Source organism: Megascapheus bottae, chromosome 17 (genome assembly GCF_031878675.1).
Source record: "Megascapheus bottae isolate mThoBot1 chromosome 17, mThoBot2.hap1, whole genome shotgun sequence".
Lineage (NCBI taxonomy): Eukaryota > Metazoa > Chordata > Mammalia > Rodentia > Geomyidae > Megascapheus > Megascapheus bottae.
In genome coordinates, this window is record NC_143525.1 from 20,624,565 (window position 1) to 20,641,158 (window position 16,594).

General features: G+C 38.5%; 1 long non-coding RNA gene and 1 pseudogene across 3 annotated transcripts; both read right to left on the reverse strand.

Moving 5' to 3' along the window:
• LOC150051332 (ATP-binding cassette sub-family A member 9-like) overlaps nucleotides 1-13,098 on the reverse strand; it is a 38,078-nt pseudogene extending 24,980 nt beyond the window's left edge.
• A 102-nt stretch (nucleotides 13,099-13,200) lies between these two features.
• On the reverse strand, nucleotides 13,201-16,070 carry LOC150051333 (uncharacterized). 3 transcript variants are annotated; one of them, XR_016538316.1, is made up of 3 exons: nucleotides 15,907-16,070; nucleotides 15,046-15,159; nucleotides 13,201-14,835 (listed from the first exon to the last, which is right to left on the reverse strand). It is a non-coding gene; the product is annotated as an uncharacterized LOC150051333 (long non-coding RNA). The 3 variants fall into 3 exon arrangements; XR_016538315.1 differs by having other exon boundaries at nucleotides 13,201-14,574; nucleotides 14,799-15,159; XR_016538314.1 differs by having other exon boundaries at nucleotides 13,201-13,466; nucleotides 14,429-15,159.
• Between the last annotated feature and the right edge of the window lie 524 nt (nucleotides 16,071-16,594).

The window sequence follows — 16,594 nt, forward strand, 5'->3', positions numbered from 1 at the left end:
ACCCAGGAGCTGTCTTTTGGAAGAAAAAAGTAACCAGCCAGATCTTGGAAGTGGTAAAGTAGAAAAAAATGTCCAAGGGCTGGGAGTTTGGCCTAGTGGTTAAAGTGCTTGTCTAGCATGCACAAAGACCCGGGTTCGATTCCTTGGTACCACATACATACAAAAAAAAAAGCCGGAAGTGGTGCTGAGGCTCAAGTGGTAGAGCTCTAGCCTTGAGAAAGTCCAAGGACAATGCTCAGGCCCTGAGCTCAAGCCCAGTACTGGCAAAAAAAAAAAAAAAAAAAAAAAAAAAAGCCAGAAGCAGTGCTATGGCTCAAGTGGTAGAGCTCTAGCCTTGAGAAAAACTGAGGACAGTGCTCAGGCCCTGAGTAAAGCCCAGGACTGGCAAAAAAAAAAAAAAAAAAGTCCAATCATGTCAATATTTATTAGAATAATCAACCTTAGGAGTTATCTGTGAATTCTGGACTTGAACATAATAAAACAAAAATGGAAGTAATTTATACAATTGTTATGGATATGGTCATAATACCATATAAATGCAGGTTCTAGAACTGAGGCAATTTGATGATCATCTCTGCATATCACTTTTCTCATCTGTGGGATACAATAATACAATACCAAGCTCTCCAAAGAACTTCTAAAGGCAGAATAAAACTCTAAGATTCCACCTCACTCCAGTTAGAATGGCCAGGGTCAGGAAAACGAATAATAACAGATGCTGGAGGGGATGTGGCCAGGAGAGATCATTACTATACTGTTGGTGGGAGTGCAAACTCGTTCAACCACTATGGAAAGCAGTATGGCAGTGCCTCAAAAGGGTAAACATAGAACTCCCCTATGACCCAGCAATTCCACTACTTGGCATTTACCCAACCATCCAGAAACAAGGGCATACTAAATCCACTAGCACAACAATGTTCATTGCAGCACTATTCACCATAGCAAAGATATGGAACCAACCTAGATGTCCCTCAGTTGATGAGTGGATCATCAAGTTGTGGTATTTGTACACAATGGAATTCTATGCTGCTGTCAGAAAGAATGACATCGCCCCATTTGTTAGGAAATGGAAAGACTTAGAAAAAATCATATTAAGTGAAGTAAGCCAGACTCAAAGGAACTTAGGCTCAATGTTTTCCCTTATTTGCCATAATCAGTAGAAACCTTGGGCTCTACTAGCAGAGATCTGCAATAGAGCAAAACCTTGATACATAAGGCCATATAGTATGAAGCTAATTGAAAGGACCTCCAGGATATTGAAACAAAAGCCATATAACGAATGATTGTTGTCCTTAATGTACTATGTTATCTCTCATCTCCTTTGCTGTCCCTTGGTTATCTCATATTGTTACAGTATCTCACTTTGTTATCTGATATATTGAATTTATTTGTATTTGGTTATTTGAAATTTGATAGGGAAGGGGGGGAAACCAAGATGGGGGGTGGGTGGGGGTGGGAGGGAGGGTAATGGGGACCAAGACATGTGAAAGGGTATCAATGTATGTGAATTAATGCACCTTCTATCTGGCAAATATCATGTAACCCTTTTATTAATTACAATAAAATAAAAAATATAAAAAAATAAAGGCAGAATAAAACAGAACATGTGAGGTAGACCAAGGCCTTCCACAAAGTAAACTCTCAGGACTTGTTATATAAATGTTCACCATTTTACTGAGAAATTTATTCAAATGAAAGTTATCTTTTGATAAAAACCATAGTAAGTCCCCTATGGAATTGTTGGATTTTAGAAACCCCCTTATCTACTAATAAGAACTGAGATAATAGAGTGATGTGAACATCATAATTGGCTGATGACTGGAACACACAAATATGCTTATAAGGCTCTATGCCTATTATTACCAAAGATACTCAACAAGTCAAATGCACCTTGATCATCGCAACATTCTACCCCATCTTTCTCATACCCACCCAGGGGTTTTAAATTGTTCAAACAAACTACAATGAAATTCTGATATAAGATATGAAACATAGTTGAGGTCGTAATAAATTTAGCAAGCATCAGGCTACAGAAATATTTTCGAAATGAATTATTTGAACCTAAATCAAGCATCCTTAGATCCTTCTTGTTTACAATTTCAGATAACCTATATTCTACCTAAGAAAGTGGTTGGGACTTTGTTCTAACACTACTTTCCTGAATGAATTTTGGAGTTCGCATCTACTGTGATATAATCATGCTGATAGCATTTGCCACCAGCATTTCCCACACGTCCCACTATGTCTCAACATTAAGAGTTGTACCTTAGATGGTAGACAATACCCCATTTCTTCCTCAGGAATAGAGAAGAGCTTGCACACTTCCGCCTCCCCTTGAATATAAACACTTTCCTATCTGGTCAGGAAGAAGCAGATGATATATTAAGGAATTATTTCTTCACTGTTCATAACAGAGCAAATCTATTCACATAAAATGTATTTTAGAAATATGACACACTAGAATAGATAGTTCCTAATTCTGTTCTCACCTTCCCCCCATTTCCTTTTCACCCAACAATTCAAATGATACTTTCCTATGGCTTATTTGGGAAAGATGTCAGATACCTTTTTGCCAAGCCATCGACATTCACACTGAACAAAACACTACACTATATGTTTTACAACCTCCGCAGTTCTGGATTAGAATACTTCCATTCGACAATGTTCTCTGGCATGAAAACTGTGTGAAATTCACATACGGACATCTGGCAATCATTAATGAGAGGAAGCCATAGAGCCAATCGAGGCAGAATTTATACATGTCTCTAATTCTCCAGGGGATGCATGAAACAAAACTGCAAATTACCAGCCAGAACAACAGCCTCACCCATGAACTGAGGGCTGAAGAGAATTACCCGGTCCGATTTCCTCTCTCAGGAGATTCCATACACAGTGCCTTGAAACAGGATCCAATCCAGCAGTTGGTTCATCTAACAGCAAAATCTGGACAGTAGAGAAGATCAGGAAATATCTTGTCCCTTTTGGGCAAAACCCTTCTAGCAAGCACTGTGGTATAACAGCATGAGGGAGAACCATATCAATACTTATCTTGTAAAGATTGCTTGCTCTTGTGTAATTACTTGGATGTCTCCCACATGATTTCCCTAATCATTTTACTTCAGCTTACCTGTGGATCTCCTAGAATGATAATTCCCAAAGTCACTTTTCTTTTCTGTCCACCACTTAAGTCCTCAGCAAGAATATCTTAAATATTTTCAATCTCTAAGTTCTGTAAAACTTGCTCTACCTAGACAAAGAATGTATTGGTCCCAAACTCAAGATGATGGGTCATTAACATATTGATTAACAAATTGGGAGATAAAACACTTATCCTTAATGGGAGGGTAGTTATAATGAAGATGCCTTTTAGGACTAGATCATATATGAATTGAAAATAATACATCTCTCAAATCCATGTATTTAAATACTACTCACTACATGTTAAATTTATTGTATTATTAATTGATTAGAAGAGAGAAGGATGTGTTGAAATAAAAAGGAGTCATGATACCTGAACTCTCATGGTCTTTAGTCCTATCAATGGGTTATAAAGGAGGCAGAGTTCTTAAATTATACTACCATTTTACATATAAATTTATTTTATTACCTCTTAAAGTTTCTACTTTTTCATTCTTTCTTGTATATTCTTTCTTAAGATATTCAATTCCACAAAAAAAGAGGGAAATGATTTTGAGAAAATTCTGGAGCAGGAGGGAAGCTTGATACATCAGGTTTTTGAGACTAGGAAAAGATTGTACTTAGATGTGACTAGTAGCTGAAGTATCGAGGTCATCTCAGCAGATGCTGCCTCTCTGGTAATTGTAAGTGGAACAGAATCTGGATGAAGGGCCAATTAGCATGTGGGAGCATGTTGTCATTAGAATTTGGATAAATGGTTAGAAAAGAGGAGAGCTGAAGATGGAATCAATAGTTATGAAATGATTATAATGGAGAAAAGAAAGAAATCAGGAGAAAAGAAAGAAATCAGCACACCCTAATAGAAAGATGAGGATGTTAAAGCCACCATACTCTGGGTAAAGTCTCTCTTGTGTCATTACTAACTCTGTTACAATGACTATGTTCTCCACATTTACTGAATTCTGTCCTAGAGCACCAAAATAAAAGATGATGGTGTTATCATACAGGGCTCATAGAAGAAATAAGATTCAAAAATTCAGAACACAAATGTTGGAGATACAAGAAAGTTCAAACAAGATGGAAAGGAAAGAAGACAAGAGAAGAATTAAAATGAAGACTTAAAAAAAAAAAAGAAGATGGGGCCGGGAGTTTGGTCTAGTGGTAGAGTGCTTGCCTAGCATGCACGAAGACCTGGGTTCAATTCCTCAGTACCACAAGCCAGAAGTGGTGCTGAGGTTCAAGTGGTAGAGCTCTAGCCTTGAGAAAGTCCAAGGACAGTGCTCAGATCCTGAGCTCAAACCCAGGACTGGCAAAAAAAAAAGAAGATACAGAAAAATATTTCAAGTGAGTTACACATGTACTATAAGCCAATCCCTGTGTATTTTAATTGCACCATGTTCATATACTAATAAAACAAATGTATTAGTCTGCTCGATGTGCTGTAACAAATATCATAGACCAAATAATTCTGATGACAGAAAGCCTTGTTTGGTTGCTGGGTGAAGGGTCCCTTCTGACTTGCTTTTAAGGTCACTTCTGGATCTTCACACAGTGGACGCCGTCTGAGTCTCCACTTACAAATGTACGAATCCCATCATGAAAGCTAGCAGGCTTGGGATTTCATCCAACCCTAACTACTTTTCCAAGGCTCCACTTCCATGTTAGTTTAAAGGGTTAATATTTCAACATGCAATTTCATATTGAGACAGATTCCCTAGGAAGGGAAGAAGAGGAAAGGGACAAAGTGAATCACAGAGAAAGAAAATGAGAATAACAAGGAAGCGATGGCATTGCCTCTTGTCAACAAAGTAGCAAAGAAAGGGAGAGTAATGTACGAAGAGGAGAAACAAGAGAGACAATGGAAACACAGAAGGATGGTTTTTGTGATCTGAAAGCTGTTGACAATGATATAAGACATTAATCAATGCAAATGTTGAGGCTGTGAGAGAATGCGGGACTACTCAGAGTGAGGGTAGCCTTTCCTCGGTGCAGCTGGCTGGGGTCTGTGGGGACAGAGAATGGTCAGTTTTTTTTTATCTGACAGATCCCTGCTCTCTGCTCTCTCTCCATTGCCCCTCTAGATGATGTATTGGTTACCTGATGGCTTCTTTTCCATGGAACTCTGGAAGCACTGGTTCGAGTCATCCAGTGAAGGATCTGAATCCACTTCCATCTCTAGAAGTATATGCTTAGGTCTTTGGTGTTGAAACCAGAGAGAAGACTTCAGGAAAAACAAGGGAGAATGCTGATGGCCATACTTGGATACATAAGCAGAAAGCAACCACAGGTTGGTCAGCCACCATTTCAAGGGCCACAGTCACCCCGTCAGTATGTCCATGCTACCCCTCTGCCATGACACCAGAGCCTACATTATCACCTCAAATGACTGTTTGCATGTGCTTTGACAAGTGCAGAACAGCATGAAACAAACAATGGACAAATTGCCATCTAAGATTTCTAATATGACATGAAAGTAGCATGGTAAACTCAACAATAAGGTGATAACAGTAGAGTGAGGTATTTCAGGAGGAATTTAAATCTCACATTAAAAGCAAATTGCTCTTCCATTAGAAGCTATCTGAAAATGTTGTAGGAGATTATGGTGAGAAATAATAGACCTTAGGTTATTACCCTGGCGGTATTTTATCAAACCCAGAAAGGACCGGAGAATCTGCAAGTTAGTGTTTCCCAAAGATCTAAGAAGAGACAATAAAATTGGCTACAACTTGTGTGTGTGTGTGTGTGTGTGTGTGTGTGTGTGTGTGTGAATGGGCACTGACTGTAAGCTTTTGTTGTGCTCAAGGCTAGCGCACTACCGCTTGAGCCAAAACTCCTTTTCCAGCTCTTTTGTGGGATGGGTTAATTGGAAAGAAGAGTCTCAAAAACTTTCCTCATAGGTTTGGCTTTCAATCTGAGTACTCAGATCTTAGTCTCCTGAGTAGCTAAGATTACAGGTGTAATCTACAGGCACCCTGCAGGTATAATTTTTTTTAATGTAAACCAATTGGAAAAAATGTATATTAATGCCAGCCACTGGTGACTGATGTCTATAATCCTAGCTACTCAGAAGGCTGAGATCTGAGGTCAAAGCCAGCCCAGGCACAAAAGTCTTTGAGACTCTTATCTCCAATTAACTACCAGAAAACCAGAAGTGGTGCTGTGTCTCAAAAGGTAGAGTGAAAGCCTTGAGTTGAAGAGCTCAGTGACAATGCCCAGGCTCAGAGTTCAAGCCCCACAACTGATAAAAAATGTATATTAATAAAGAAGAAGCAAAGGGCTTCCTTGCAGTAATTATCATCAGTATTACCAGAGCACCTTCTAGTTCCTTTTCTATTCTATTTTTAAAAGTAAGATTAGTGATTAATGATGGAGTCTTGTGGACTTTTCTGTCGGGACTGGCCTAGAACTATGATTTTCCCACTCTGATCCTTTTGCACAGCTTAGCATCACAAGTATGTGCCACTGCACCCAGCTAGGGGATGAGGAATCTCATAAACTTTTCTGCCTCAGGCTAGTTTTGAACCACAATTCTCCAATTCTCAGATTCCCTAGTAGCTAGGAGCATGCTACACACTGGCATAGAGCTGATTACAAGGTTCTGGGTTTGTTTTTATGTAGTTCATGAGCTGATGCTATACATTGCTGGTTTCATCATTTTTGAGGGAAGGGGGAAGGATATACATATTTTTTTTGCCAGTCAATGTCAGATATCAATCCTTTCAGAGACATGATAAACAATATTTGAAAGACCCTTTCCTTGCTCTCCATCTCCCCATCTCTCCTTCTGCCTTTTCCTAACATCTATGCTCCAAAAAGTGACAGGGAAAGTCCAGAGATGCACCAGAGAAAAATTTGTTCTACGTAAGGACAACAGTGTGCAGTAATGCTAGTCACTATCTGCCCTGTGAGTTCCATCTGAGATGAAGAGATAAACAAAAGCAACTGCATTCCCTATCCAATCCTGTGCTTATTAACCATATAGTTGCTCACAATATCTTTCTTAAAAGTGATTGAGTAAAGTGTTAAGGTAGAACTAAGTCTTAGAAAGTGATTCCAAAAACATAGTTCAGAATGTTGCAAAACTTGTGTTTGCTTTGCTGAAATTTGCAGTTATGTTGAATTCCAGTCATATTTCTACTTACAGGGAAGAATTTTGTCGAAATATAATGCCAGAACCAAATAGAACAGAGCATCCACAACCAACACAAAAAGAATAGCTATTAGTAGACATATGGGTCATTTGAAGAGTCCGAGTGATCATTAGAATTCACATCACAGTCCAATTGTATAAGCTGGGGAAAAGAAAGAGACATGCAAATTAACAAGTATTAGTACAGTATTAAATTTTTATTGTCTCATTTCTAATACACACTGGATTGCAAAGATGAATAAAATACAACTTGTGTTTTTATAGAGCTGATCTACTGGAATGCCAGTGATGAACTTAATGTGACTATATTTTCACAGATGACTTCCATCTTCTAGGAGGAGGCAATCACTCAAGGTGGGTGATAATTGAGCTAACCTACTGCAAGACTTATCAGGATCTGGACAGAGAGAAAGAGAGGGCTTTCCATTTCACACAGCAGACATGGAGTGGTAAAATTCCTGTAGTTGTTGGGTGGCAGACAAAATGATTTCATACTGAACAATAAGAAGACATGGTGAATTTACATGCAGGTTTCATTTAGCAGATTATGGTTTTTACATCATCACTAGAATTCCCATCAGAGAGGATAGTCCATTTCATGTAGAAATGTCCAGTTCAACAATTAAAATTCACTTTTTCTAAATTTTTTGTTTTGGTCGGTCCTGGGGCTTAGACTCTAGGCCCGAGTGTTGTCCCGGAGCTCTTCAGCTCGGGCTATAGCCCTACCCTTTGAGCCACAGTGCCACTTCTAGTTTTCTAGAAGTTAATTGGAAATAAGAGTCACGGTCTTTAGTGCGTGGGCTGGCTTTGAACTGCAATCCTCACATCTCAGCCTCCTGAGTAGCTAGGATGACAACGTGAGCCACCGTGCCTGGCTAGACTTTTTCCAAATTCTTGATTTTGCAATACTTGTGATAATACTGAGTTGTGTTTTTTGAATTCTCAAATGAGACAAGTATTCACAGGCACAATCAATTAGAAGTAGAAGTTGATGATTTGAATCACCCAGAATCGGCCTGTATTTGGTGACATGTATGCCCAGAGAGAAAACCTTCTATCCCACATGTTTATCTATTTTTACTCACTGTCTCAGAGTACTGAAACCTCAGAGATGTTGAGCTAACGGTAAATGTAGGATGGACATTTCGGTGCTTATGAATTATCAAAAGAACTTATTTAGAGTATTTTTGGGGAAAACCTAAAATATCTGGGCGCTGGTTACTCTGATCTATAATTCTAGGCGCCTAACAGGCTGAGATTTGAGAATTATGGTTTGAAGCTAGCCCAGGTAGAAAAAGTCTGTGAGACTCTTATCTCCAGTTAACCACCAAAAAGTCTGACATAGAGGTGTGGCTCAAGTGGTAGAGGGCCAGCCTTGAGTGAAAAAGTCAAAGTAGGAATGTGAGGTCCTGAATTCAAGCCATAGTATGGGTACCAAACAATGTAACAAGATAATAATAATGATAATAATCAACAAAATAATTGTATATACATTAATTTGTGTATTTGAATCAGGGAAGGAAAGGGAAAAAACACAAGGTGATAAGACACAGGACAAAGAACAAACCAGTGCAACAGCAATACGTGCAAGACAATATGTTAGAAACGAGCTACAACTTGGAAGGGGTTGGAGGATGGGAAATGGGAAAAAACATGGAAAGGGGTGAGAATATTCAAGAAGTAATGTACTCATCACTTTACTAATGTAATTGTAACCCCTCTACACATCATTCTGACAATAAATAAATTAAAATAAAACAGTGTAGTTATCTTAACCCTTACCTGGGCCATTCCAGCAGTAAAGGCTAAGAACACACAAGGTCCGTTCCCAAAAGCCAGGGAGATGTCTGTACAACGTTGTTAATCCCAGACTCCCCCAGAAGATGGTGAGGACCAAGATCACCAAGCCAGCGAAGAAAGGGTTTCTGATCAAAACACTCATCAGGAAAGCTAAAGGTATTTGAGAGGAGAAAGTATTCAGCCGGCATACTATTCAGAGCACTACTGGTGGGGCCGGGAGTTTGGCCTAGTGGTTAAAGTGCTTGCCTAGCATTCATGAAGACCTGGGTTCGATTCCTTGGTACCACATACATAGAAAAAAGCTGGAAGTGGTGCTAAGACTCAAGTAGTAGAGTGCTAGCCTTGAGAAAGTCCAAGGACAGTGCTCAGGCCCTGAGCTCAAGCCCAGGCCTGGCAAAAAACAAAACAAACAAAAACAAAACAAAACAAAAAACAGAGCACCACTGGTAACACAAGGAGGGATTTCAAGTTTCTTGTGAGTCAAATCAATGTCTCTTTAAGGTTAGGTGCACTAAGTGCTTGGTCCTCAGTCTGTGGTACTACAAGAGACACCCGAGCTTTTCATAAACAGAAGTCTTCTAGGTTTAAAGGAGGTTGTTGGACCTAAATGCCTTCCTTCTTCTTGTCATCACTCTATCCTTGCATACAGTATGCATATTTGGTTTACCATGCACTACTGCTATGCCAGACTGCTTGGAAACAAGCCCGAAAGCAGCAGGGACCATTTTCACTCATTGTCTTAGAGGACTGAAACCTCCAAAACACTGGGCTTAAAAGTAAAATGTTACATGCTTCTTTCCTTTTTTTTAATTTTATTTTTTGTTCTTGAGTTTAAACCTAGGGCTTCCCCTAAGCCATACCCCTTCTCCCTCACCCCCTGGAATATCTTTGGTTTCTGAGGCTGGATCTTGCTGACTTACTTGGGTTAGCCTTGAACACACAATCCCCATGCTACTGCTTCTGGATTATCTAGGAGTATAGGTATGTGCCACCGTGCTGAGCTAGACCTTTTCTTCTTATGACTTCATTATCTCAGATATTCTTATAGTGTTAGAAAGTTTATTAACACAACACTATAAAGGTATACTTCAAGCCGGTGGCACACGCCTTTAATCCTAGCTATTTAGGAGGCCGAGATCTGAGGATCACAGTTCAAAGCTAGCCCAGCAGGAAGTCAGTGAGACTCTTATCTCCAATAAACTACTCAGAAAAACGCTGAAAGTGGTGCTGTGGCTCAAATGGTAGAGTGCTAGCCTTGAGCAAAAGAAGGTCAGGGACAGAGCCCAAGCTGAGAGTCCAAGCTCCCAGGACCAGAAAAAAGAAAAAGCAAGAAAGGTGTGTATATATATATATATATATATATATATATATATATATATCAGTTTAGATGTTGTCTTGAACAGAATGAAAAAAGATGAGACAGAATCATTAACACATGATGGCCATGAAGTGATGAAGGCAAAGAGAGAATTCACACCTACCAAAGACAGGCCATGCAGGAGAAAAAGGGTGAAGACCACCATAAAACCAGTTAGTACCACAACCTGGGTTGCTTTGACAATAATTGTCATCAAAGTGGCCGTGAGAAAGACCAGGCCAGCGTATATCAAGCCCCAAGAAAGCCTAGCAAACAAAACAAAACAAAACAGAAACAGAAAAAAAGGCAGGAAGAAGAGCATGAATCCAAAGTTCTAGTAACACTGTCATGAATGCAGTCATTCATTTGTTCAGCCAATAGGTAGTGAAGCTGACAACTTACTAAGAATTTTTAGCAATGCAATAGCTAGCAAAGGCGAACACCCTCTTGTCCTGAATCCCATATTCCGTAAAGAAAGGTAAGTAGTCAGCAAGTCAACAGGCACAATAGATCCCTTGTTGCACAGCCCAACAGTAACAAATTGGGTGATGGAGAAGGAGTCACTGGGAGAGGTTTTAAGGAAGGTATGTTTCTATCAGATATGAATAACTTCTTCCTATAAAATATTATAGAAACAACACAGGTAAGAAGTAGATAATGCAGCAGTGGGTCACAAGTCCTTCCTTCCAAAGAACAATCAAACTGTGGTTACAGTAGAGTGATCGAAATTACTTTTAGCATCAAGATGCATAGTTTTTTTTTTTTTTTTTTTTTTTTTTTTTGTCTGTCGTGAGACTTGAACTCTGGGTCTGGATGTTGTCTCTGAGCTCTTCAGGTCAAGGCTACCACCCTACCCCTTGAGCCACAGCGCCACTTCTGGTGATTAATTGGAGAAAAGAGTCTTGTGGACTTTGTAGTCTTCATAGTGCAGGGGCTGGTTTGGAATCACTATCCTCAGATCTCAGCCTCCTGAGTAGCTGGGATGGATTATAGGCATAAGCCACTGTACCCAGCTAACACTGTGCCTCTTATCAAACCAGGAGAGGTGGCTTATGCCTGTATTCCTAGTTACTCAGGAAGCTGAGATCTGAGGATCACAGTTCAAAGCCAGCTCAGACATTACAGGGGGTGGCAGGTTTTCTCAAAGTCAGAGAAATTGGGGAAGGTCCAGTGACCAATCACAGAGCTCCACCTGTTTTATCCATTTGTAAAGCATTACTTTGTGAGTACATCAGGAAAGTCTAAAGAGGATACTTCCTAGGTCTAGGGAATCCATCCAGCCAAGTTGTTCTGTCCATTTCTACATCTGGTGCATGTAAAAAACAAAACAAAACATGTTACTTACCAAAATGCAGACTCTCGGAGTCCCAGTATCATCATCATCGACTTTATGCATTGCCTTTTTTGTGCAACACTGATGGCTACATGGTATACGAAGGAAGAGAAAGCTGGAAAAGTCTGTGGCAACTCCTCTTTGAGCAAAGAAAGGCAGAATCCTCATATTTATGCCAGTGACGGACATCAGCTCTTCCATCACTGAGTGATTTGTTGTGATCTAGAGGATAATAATATCAACAAAAAAGCAGATAAGTTGATTCTCTCACAGGAGCCAGGCTGTGTTTGTACCTGTTGCAGCCTGCATGGGAATGAAAAGAATCCCCAGATATGGCTCATAGAAAGAATTTAAAAATTCTTTGTGACTACTACCACATTCAGAAATCGGAAATGCAAATCTTTCCATTTTCTTATGATTGGGGCAATGCCATTATTTCTGATGCAAGTATAGAATTTTGTGTGCGTGTGCGTGCGTGTGTGTGTGTGTGTGTGTGTGTGTGTGTGTGACATTTTCGTGATCAGTTCATCCACTGAGGGGCATCTGGGTTGATTCCATATCTTAGCTGTGGTAAATAATGCTGCAATGAACATGGTTGTCTTGGTGATGTTAGTGTAGTGTCGTTTGTGAGCATTTGGGTAAATGCTCAGGAGTGGGATTTCTGGGCCATAATGGAGCTCTATGTTTAGTCATTCTTTTTTTTGCCAGTCCTAGGACTTGAACTCAGGACCTGGCACTGTCCTTGTGTATGTGGTACCAAGGAATCGAACCCAGGGGCTTTGTGCATGCTAGGCAAGCACTGTACCATTAGGCCACGTTCCTGGTCAATGTGTAGTCTTTTATGGAACCTCCATACTGCTTTCCAGAGAGGCTGAACAAGTTTATATTCCCACTGCCTGTGTAGTAGCATTCCCATTTGTCCAAATCCCCATCAGCATCTTGGAAAAAATTATATTAAGCAAAATGAGCCAGACTTAAAGAAACATAGGGTGTATGGTTTCCCCTCATTTGTAATAACTAGAATAAGTCTAGGATATTCTTAGGAGAGGCTATGTGCATATGACCACATGAAAGGTTGCTTATAGAAAAGAACTCCAGGAAATGGAAGCAGGAGGGTTAAAAAACGAACAAATGAAAAGCAACATTGTACTGCTTATAGTTCTTTGTTCTTTCTTTTACTTTTGCTTTAATCTCTGATGTCATTTATAAAAATGTTCTATAACCTCTGTCTTGTATACAAGTCTATCTGATTTGGGCCAGGGAAGGGAAATCACAGAAATAGTGGGACAAAAGGTAAACCAATTCCGCATCGACAGTCATTCGACACTATGTTGGAAATGAACTTTACAACTTTGTGGGGAGAGGGGAGTCAGAAAGGGAAAAGATGGGAGAAAATGAGGGAGGATAATGCTGTTCAAAAAGAAATGTACTCATTGGGGCTGAAAGTTTGGCCTAGTGGTAGCTATAATCCCTCTGTGCATCACCTTTACAATGAAATTTAAATAAAACAAACAAATTAAGAATGAAACAGAAACCATTTTAATCTCAGTAATAAAAACCCACTTTATGACTTCCATTATAATCCGAAACACAAGGTCTTTCCTAGAAGAAAGCCGTATATCTTCACAAGCACTCCATCCCACAGTTTTAGCTGTGTGTTGAGAAAGACCACTTTCTTCTTCCATATACTCACATAAATGAGAAAATAGACAAATTATGTATTAATAAAAGCTAAAGATTTGGAAAGATCTCAATTTTTACATTCATATTTATACTATCCTTCCATGCAGAGAATTTTGTAAACTTTATTCACTGAGAAACAAAACAAACAATAAGTATTTGTTGGATACTCAGAGGCCTAATACTCATGAGATAAGTTATTGACATATCAGTTCCTTTTTATGAAGGATTTTTAAAGTTATTTATTTTACTGAGTTTATAGGACTTTCTGTACAAAGAACATGTTATCATTATTATAACCAGAAAAGAGGACCATTTTCATGGAAGCAAAAGTTCAAAATATCATTACTTTTCTTGCCTTTTTCGTATGAACATAATTTCTCTTAGCTTGACATTTTCTAGCCCAATTAGAAGCAGTGGGGTTTGTCCTTATTCTTATTCTGATGGACATATAATATTTGATTGACACACAATATTTGCATAAATTTACCATATACAGTGAGGTGCTTTGACTCACATACTCAGGCTAATTGACATGCCCCTTATCTTATGCTTTTGAGTACATTATTTTAATTGCTTTATAAAATTTGGAATACTTGTTCAATTAATTCTTTATTGAAACCTGACTCTGTCTTTGACAGGCCTTCGTGCCTGTGACTTTATAAAATTCAAATGAGTTAGATGTTACTTTCTACCTTGGTAGTACAAACATGTGGCTTCATTTTCTAGAAGCTTCTTAACATGGGTTCTTTAATTTTTTTCTGTAGTAAAATGTATAATAATCACATGCTTTAATTTTATTTGTTAAAAGTACATCAAGGTCCACTACTTAAAAAACTGAAAATGTTTTGACAAATTCCTGTTAATGAGAACTAGAATGCATATGATCCATATTGACTATAAACATGTCCTGCTGGGAAAAATACATTTACTCTTCTAAATATGACAAGACACAGATTCTGACCCTTACCAGCGAAGTCTCACTTTTCATCCTGAGCTTTTTCAGACATTCTTGTGGAGAAGGGCCCATGTTTGCTGACCCATGCTTGTGTGTCTCTTGCTCATTTCGACTTCTTTATTTTAAAAAGAAGAATTAAATGTGATAAACATGGAAGTCTAAAATAGAAAGCAGGAGTTAGGTGCATGGATTGCCACCTGCAATCCACATGCAGAAGTCTTAAAATTGTGGTGTCAATTTAAAAACAGGGCAGAAAAAGAAAAACATTGAGAATGAAATCATTTATATGGTTTATATGTGTTTATACTACATGCCACAGACAGTTTTCAAAAATATTCTGGAACTAATGGATCATCATAAGAATGGAAGAAGACTCTCTTACCTTTGCAGTGGGAGATGGGAGTGGAGGAAGTTGTACGCTAAAGGTAATAAATAAGGATATATATTTTCATGTCACGGATTTGAATATGGTTATAACTCAACCTTTTATGAACCTTTGTGGGTAGAATCTAAAAAATCCTGGAACCAACCAACTACTCAGAGACACAGATGAAGACACACATACATACATACTACAAGTCCAACTAGTATCAAATTGCCAAGGTAAGTAGATGGAAAATACTTTGAACCTTAAGAATTTCCATGTGCCCATTATAGATGGTCTTGTCAGCTCTGTAATAATAATGTCATCCAGCAGTTGCTTTTCCCATTAAGAAATCAGTGCTGTGGTGAGCCTTGAGTATCTAAAAGAATTCAATATATTCTCCAAGTGATTAATTTCTGTGATTTAATATACTTGCATGTAAGAACAATTACATAATCTAAGCATCATCAACTGTGTTTATTTCTTACTGTTAAGCCCATTTTTTTTTTACCACTGCATATCTTGATGTAACTATCAGGAAGAAAAAAAAATACTAGCCAATGTAGTAACACAAAAATATCTAGGAAGTTTCAGTTACTCCAAATAGGAAACCATGTTAGATAGAAATAATAAACTGATTATCAAATCCTAGTCATTTCTCAATATAATAAAAAAGATTAGTAAAGAATTTCCCTTGATGAAAATATTCTCAGTGAGGATTAAAAAAAAGAACAAGAAACAATTCAAAACTCAATAAAGCTTGTGTTCTAAGCTATTTAAAATTCCTCTGGCAGTTAAGTGGAAAACAAATACAAAAAGGAATAAATAATTCAAATAACTTTGGAAATATTTTCTGCTCATAAGAAGAGAGCATAAAAGGAACATTCCTTTTTGTGAACCTAGCAGCTATTTTTGCAAATATGCTATAATCAAGGGGTAAAATGGAAAAAAAAAGCATTCCTCTCTAATTGGACCTTTAGCCATACAATATAAAATACACAGAGTGATTTCAAAAAACAGAACAACTTACTAAATAGTACAGCATTCAGATGTTTGGCATTTCCCTGGCTAGTCTTAATTTCATATTTCTAAACACAAATAACCAAAGTTCTGAAAGTTAACTTACTCTGGAGAAAGCTGAAGCAAAAAGCTAGAAAACAGTTCATCCACCGTCTCTGTGACGTCCCAAAGAAGAATTCACATTTCATTTAGCTCACTAGTACATCGTGGTTTTAATTTCATGATTATCAGCAATAGTTCTGTTTTAGACCTGTTTCCAAAGAGGATGATACAGACTGCCAAATTCAGTGTGCTCACACAGTGACTCCTGGATCTCTGTTTCTGTTTCCTGCCAGTTCCCCAGCAGGGAGCTGGTGGTTGCAGATGGTTGGCTGTACATATCAAAACACTAGGAAATCGCAAGTTTATTCCTTCTCAACCTGCTTTTTTTGTTTGTTTGTTTGTTTGCATTTTCTGCCCTGTTGGGAAAGTTGACCCTTAATGTGATCTTATAAACCAGATAAGGGGAAAAAAATCTATTCAGAGATGGCAGAGGGAGAACAAAGCAGAAAGTTGGTGTGTGTGTGTGTGTGTGTGTGTGTGTGTGTGTGTGTGTGTGTGTGTGTTATTGTTGTTGTTTAAAATGATGGGTAGAAATAGACAAAGTGGATTAGAAACTAGCTGAAAAACCTTCCATAAGTCTTTAAGGCTTGGATCTAGGATAATGGTAATGAAGGAATGTAATTTGGCAAAGCAGGCTGAATTTTCATCAGCAGCTTCGATGCACAGCTATCATGCTAACTACAGCATCTTCC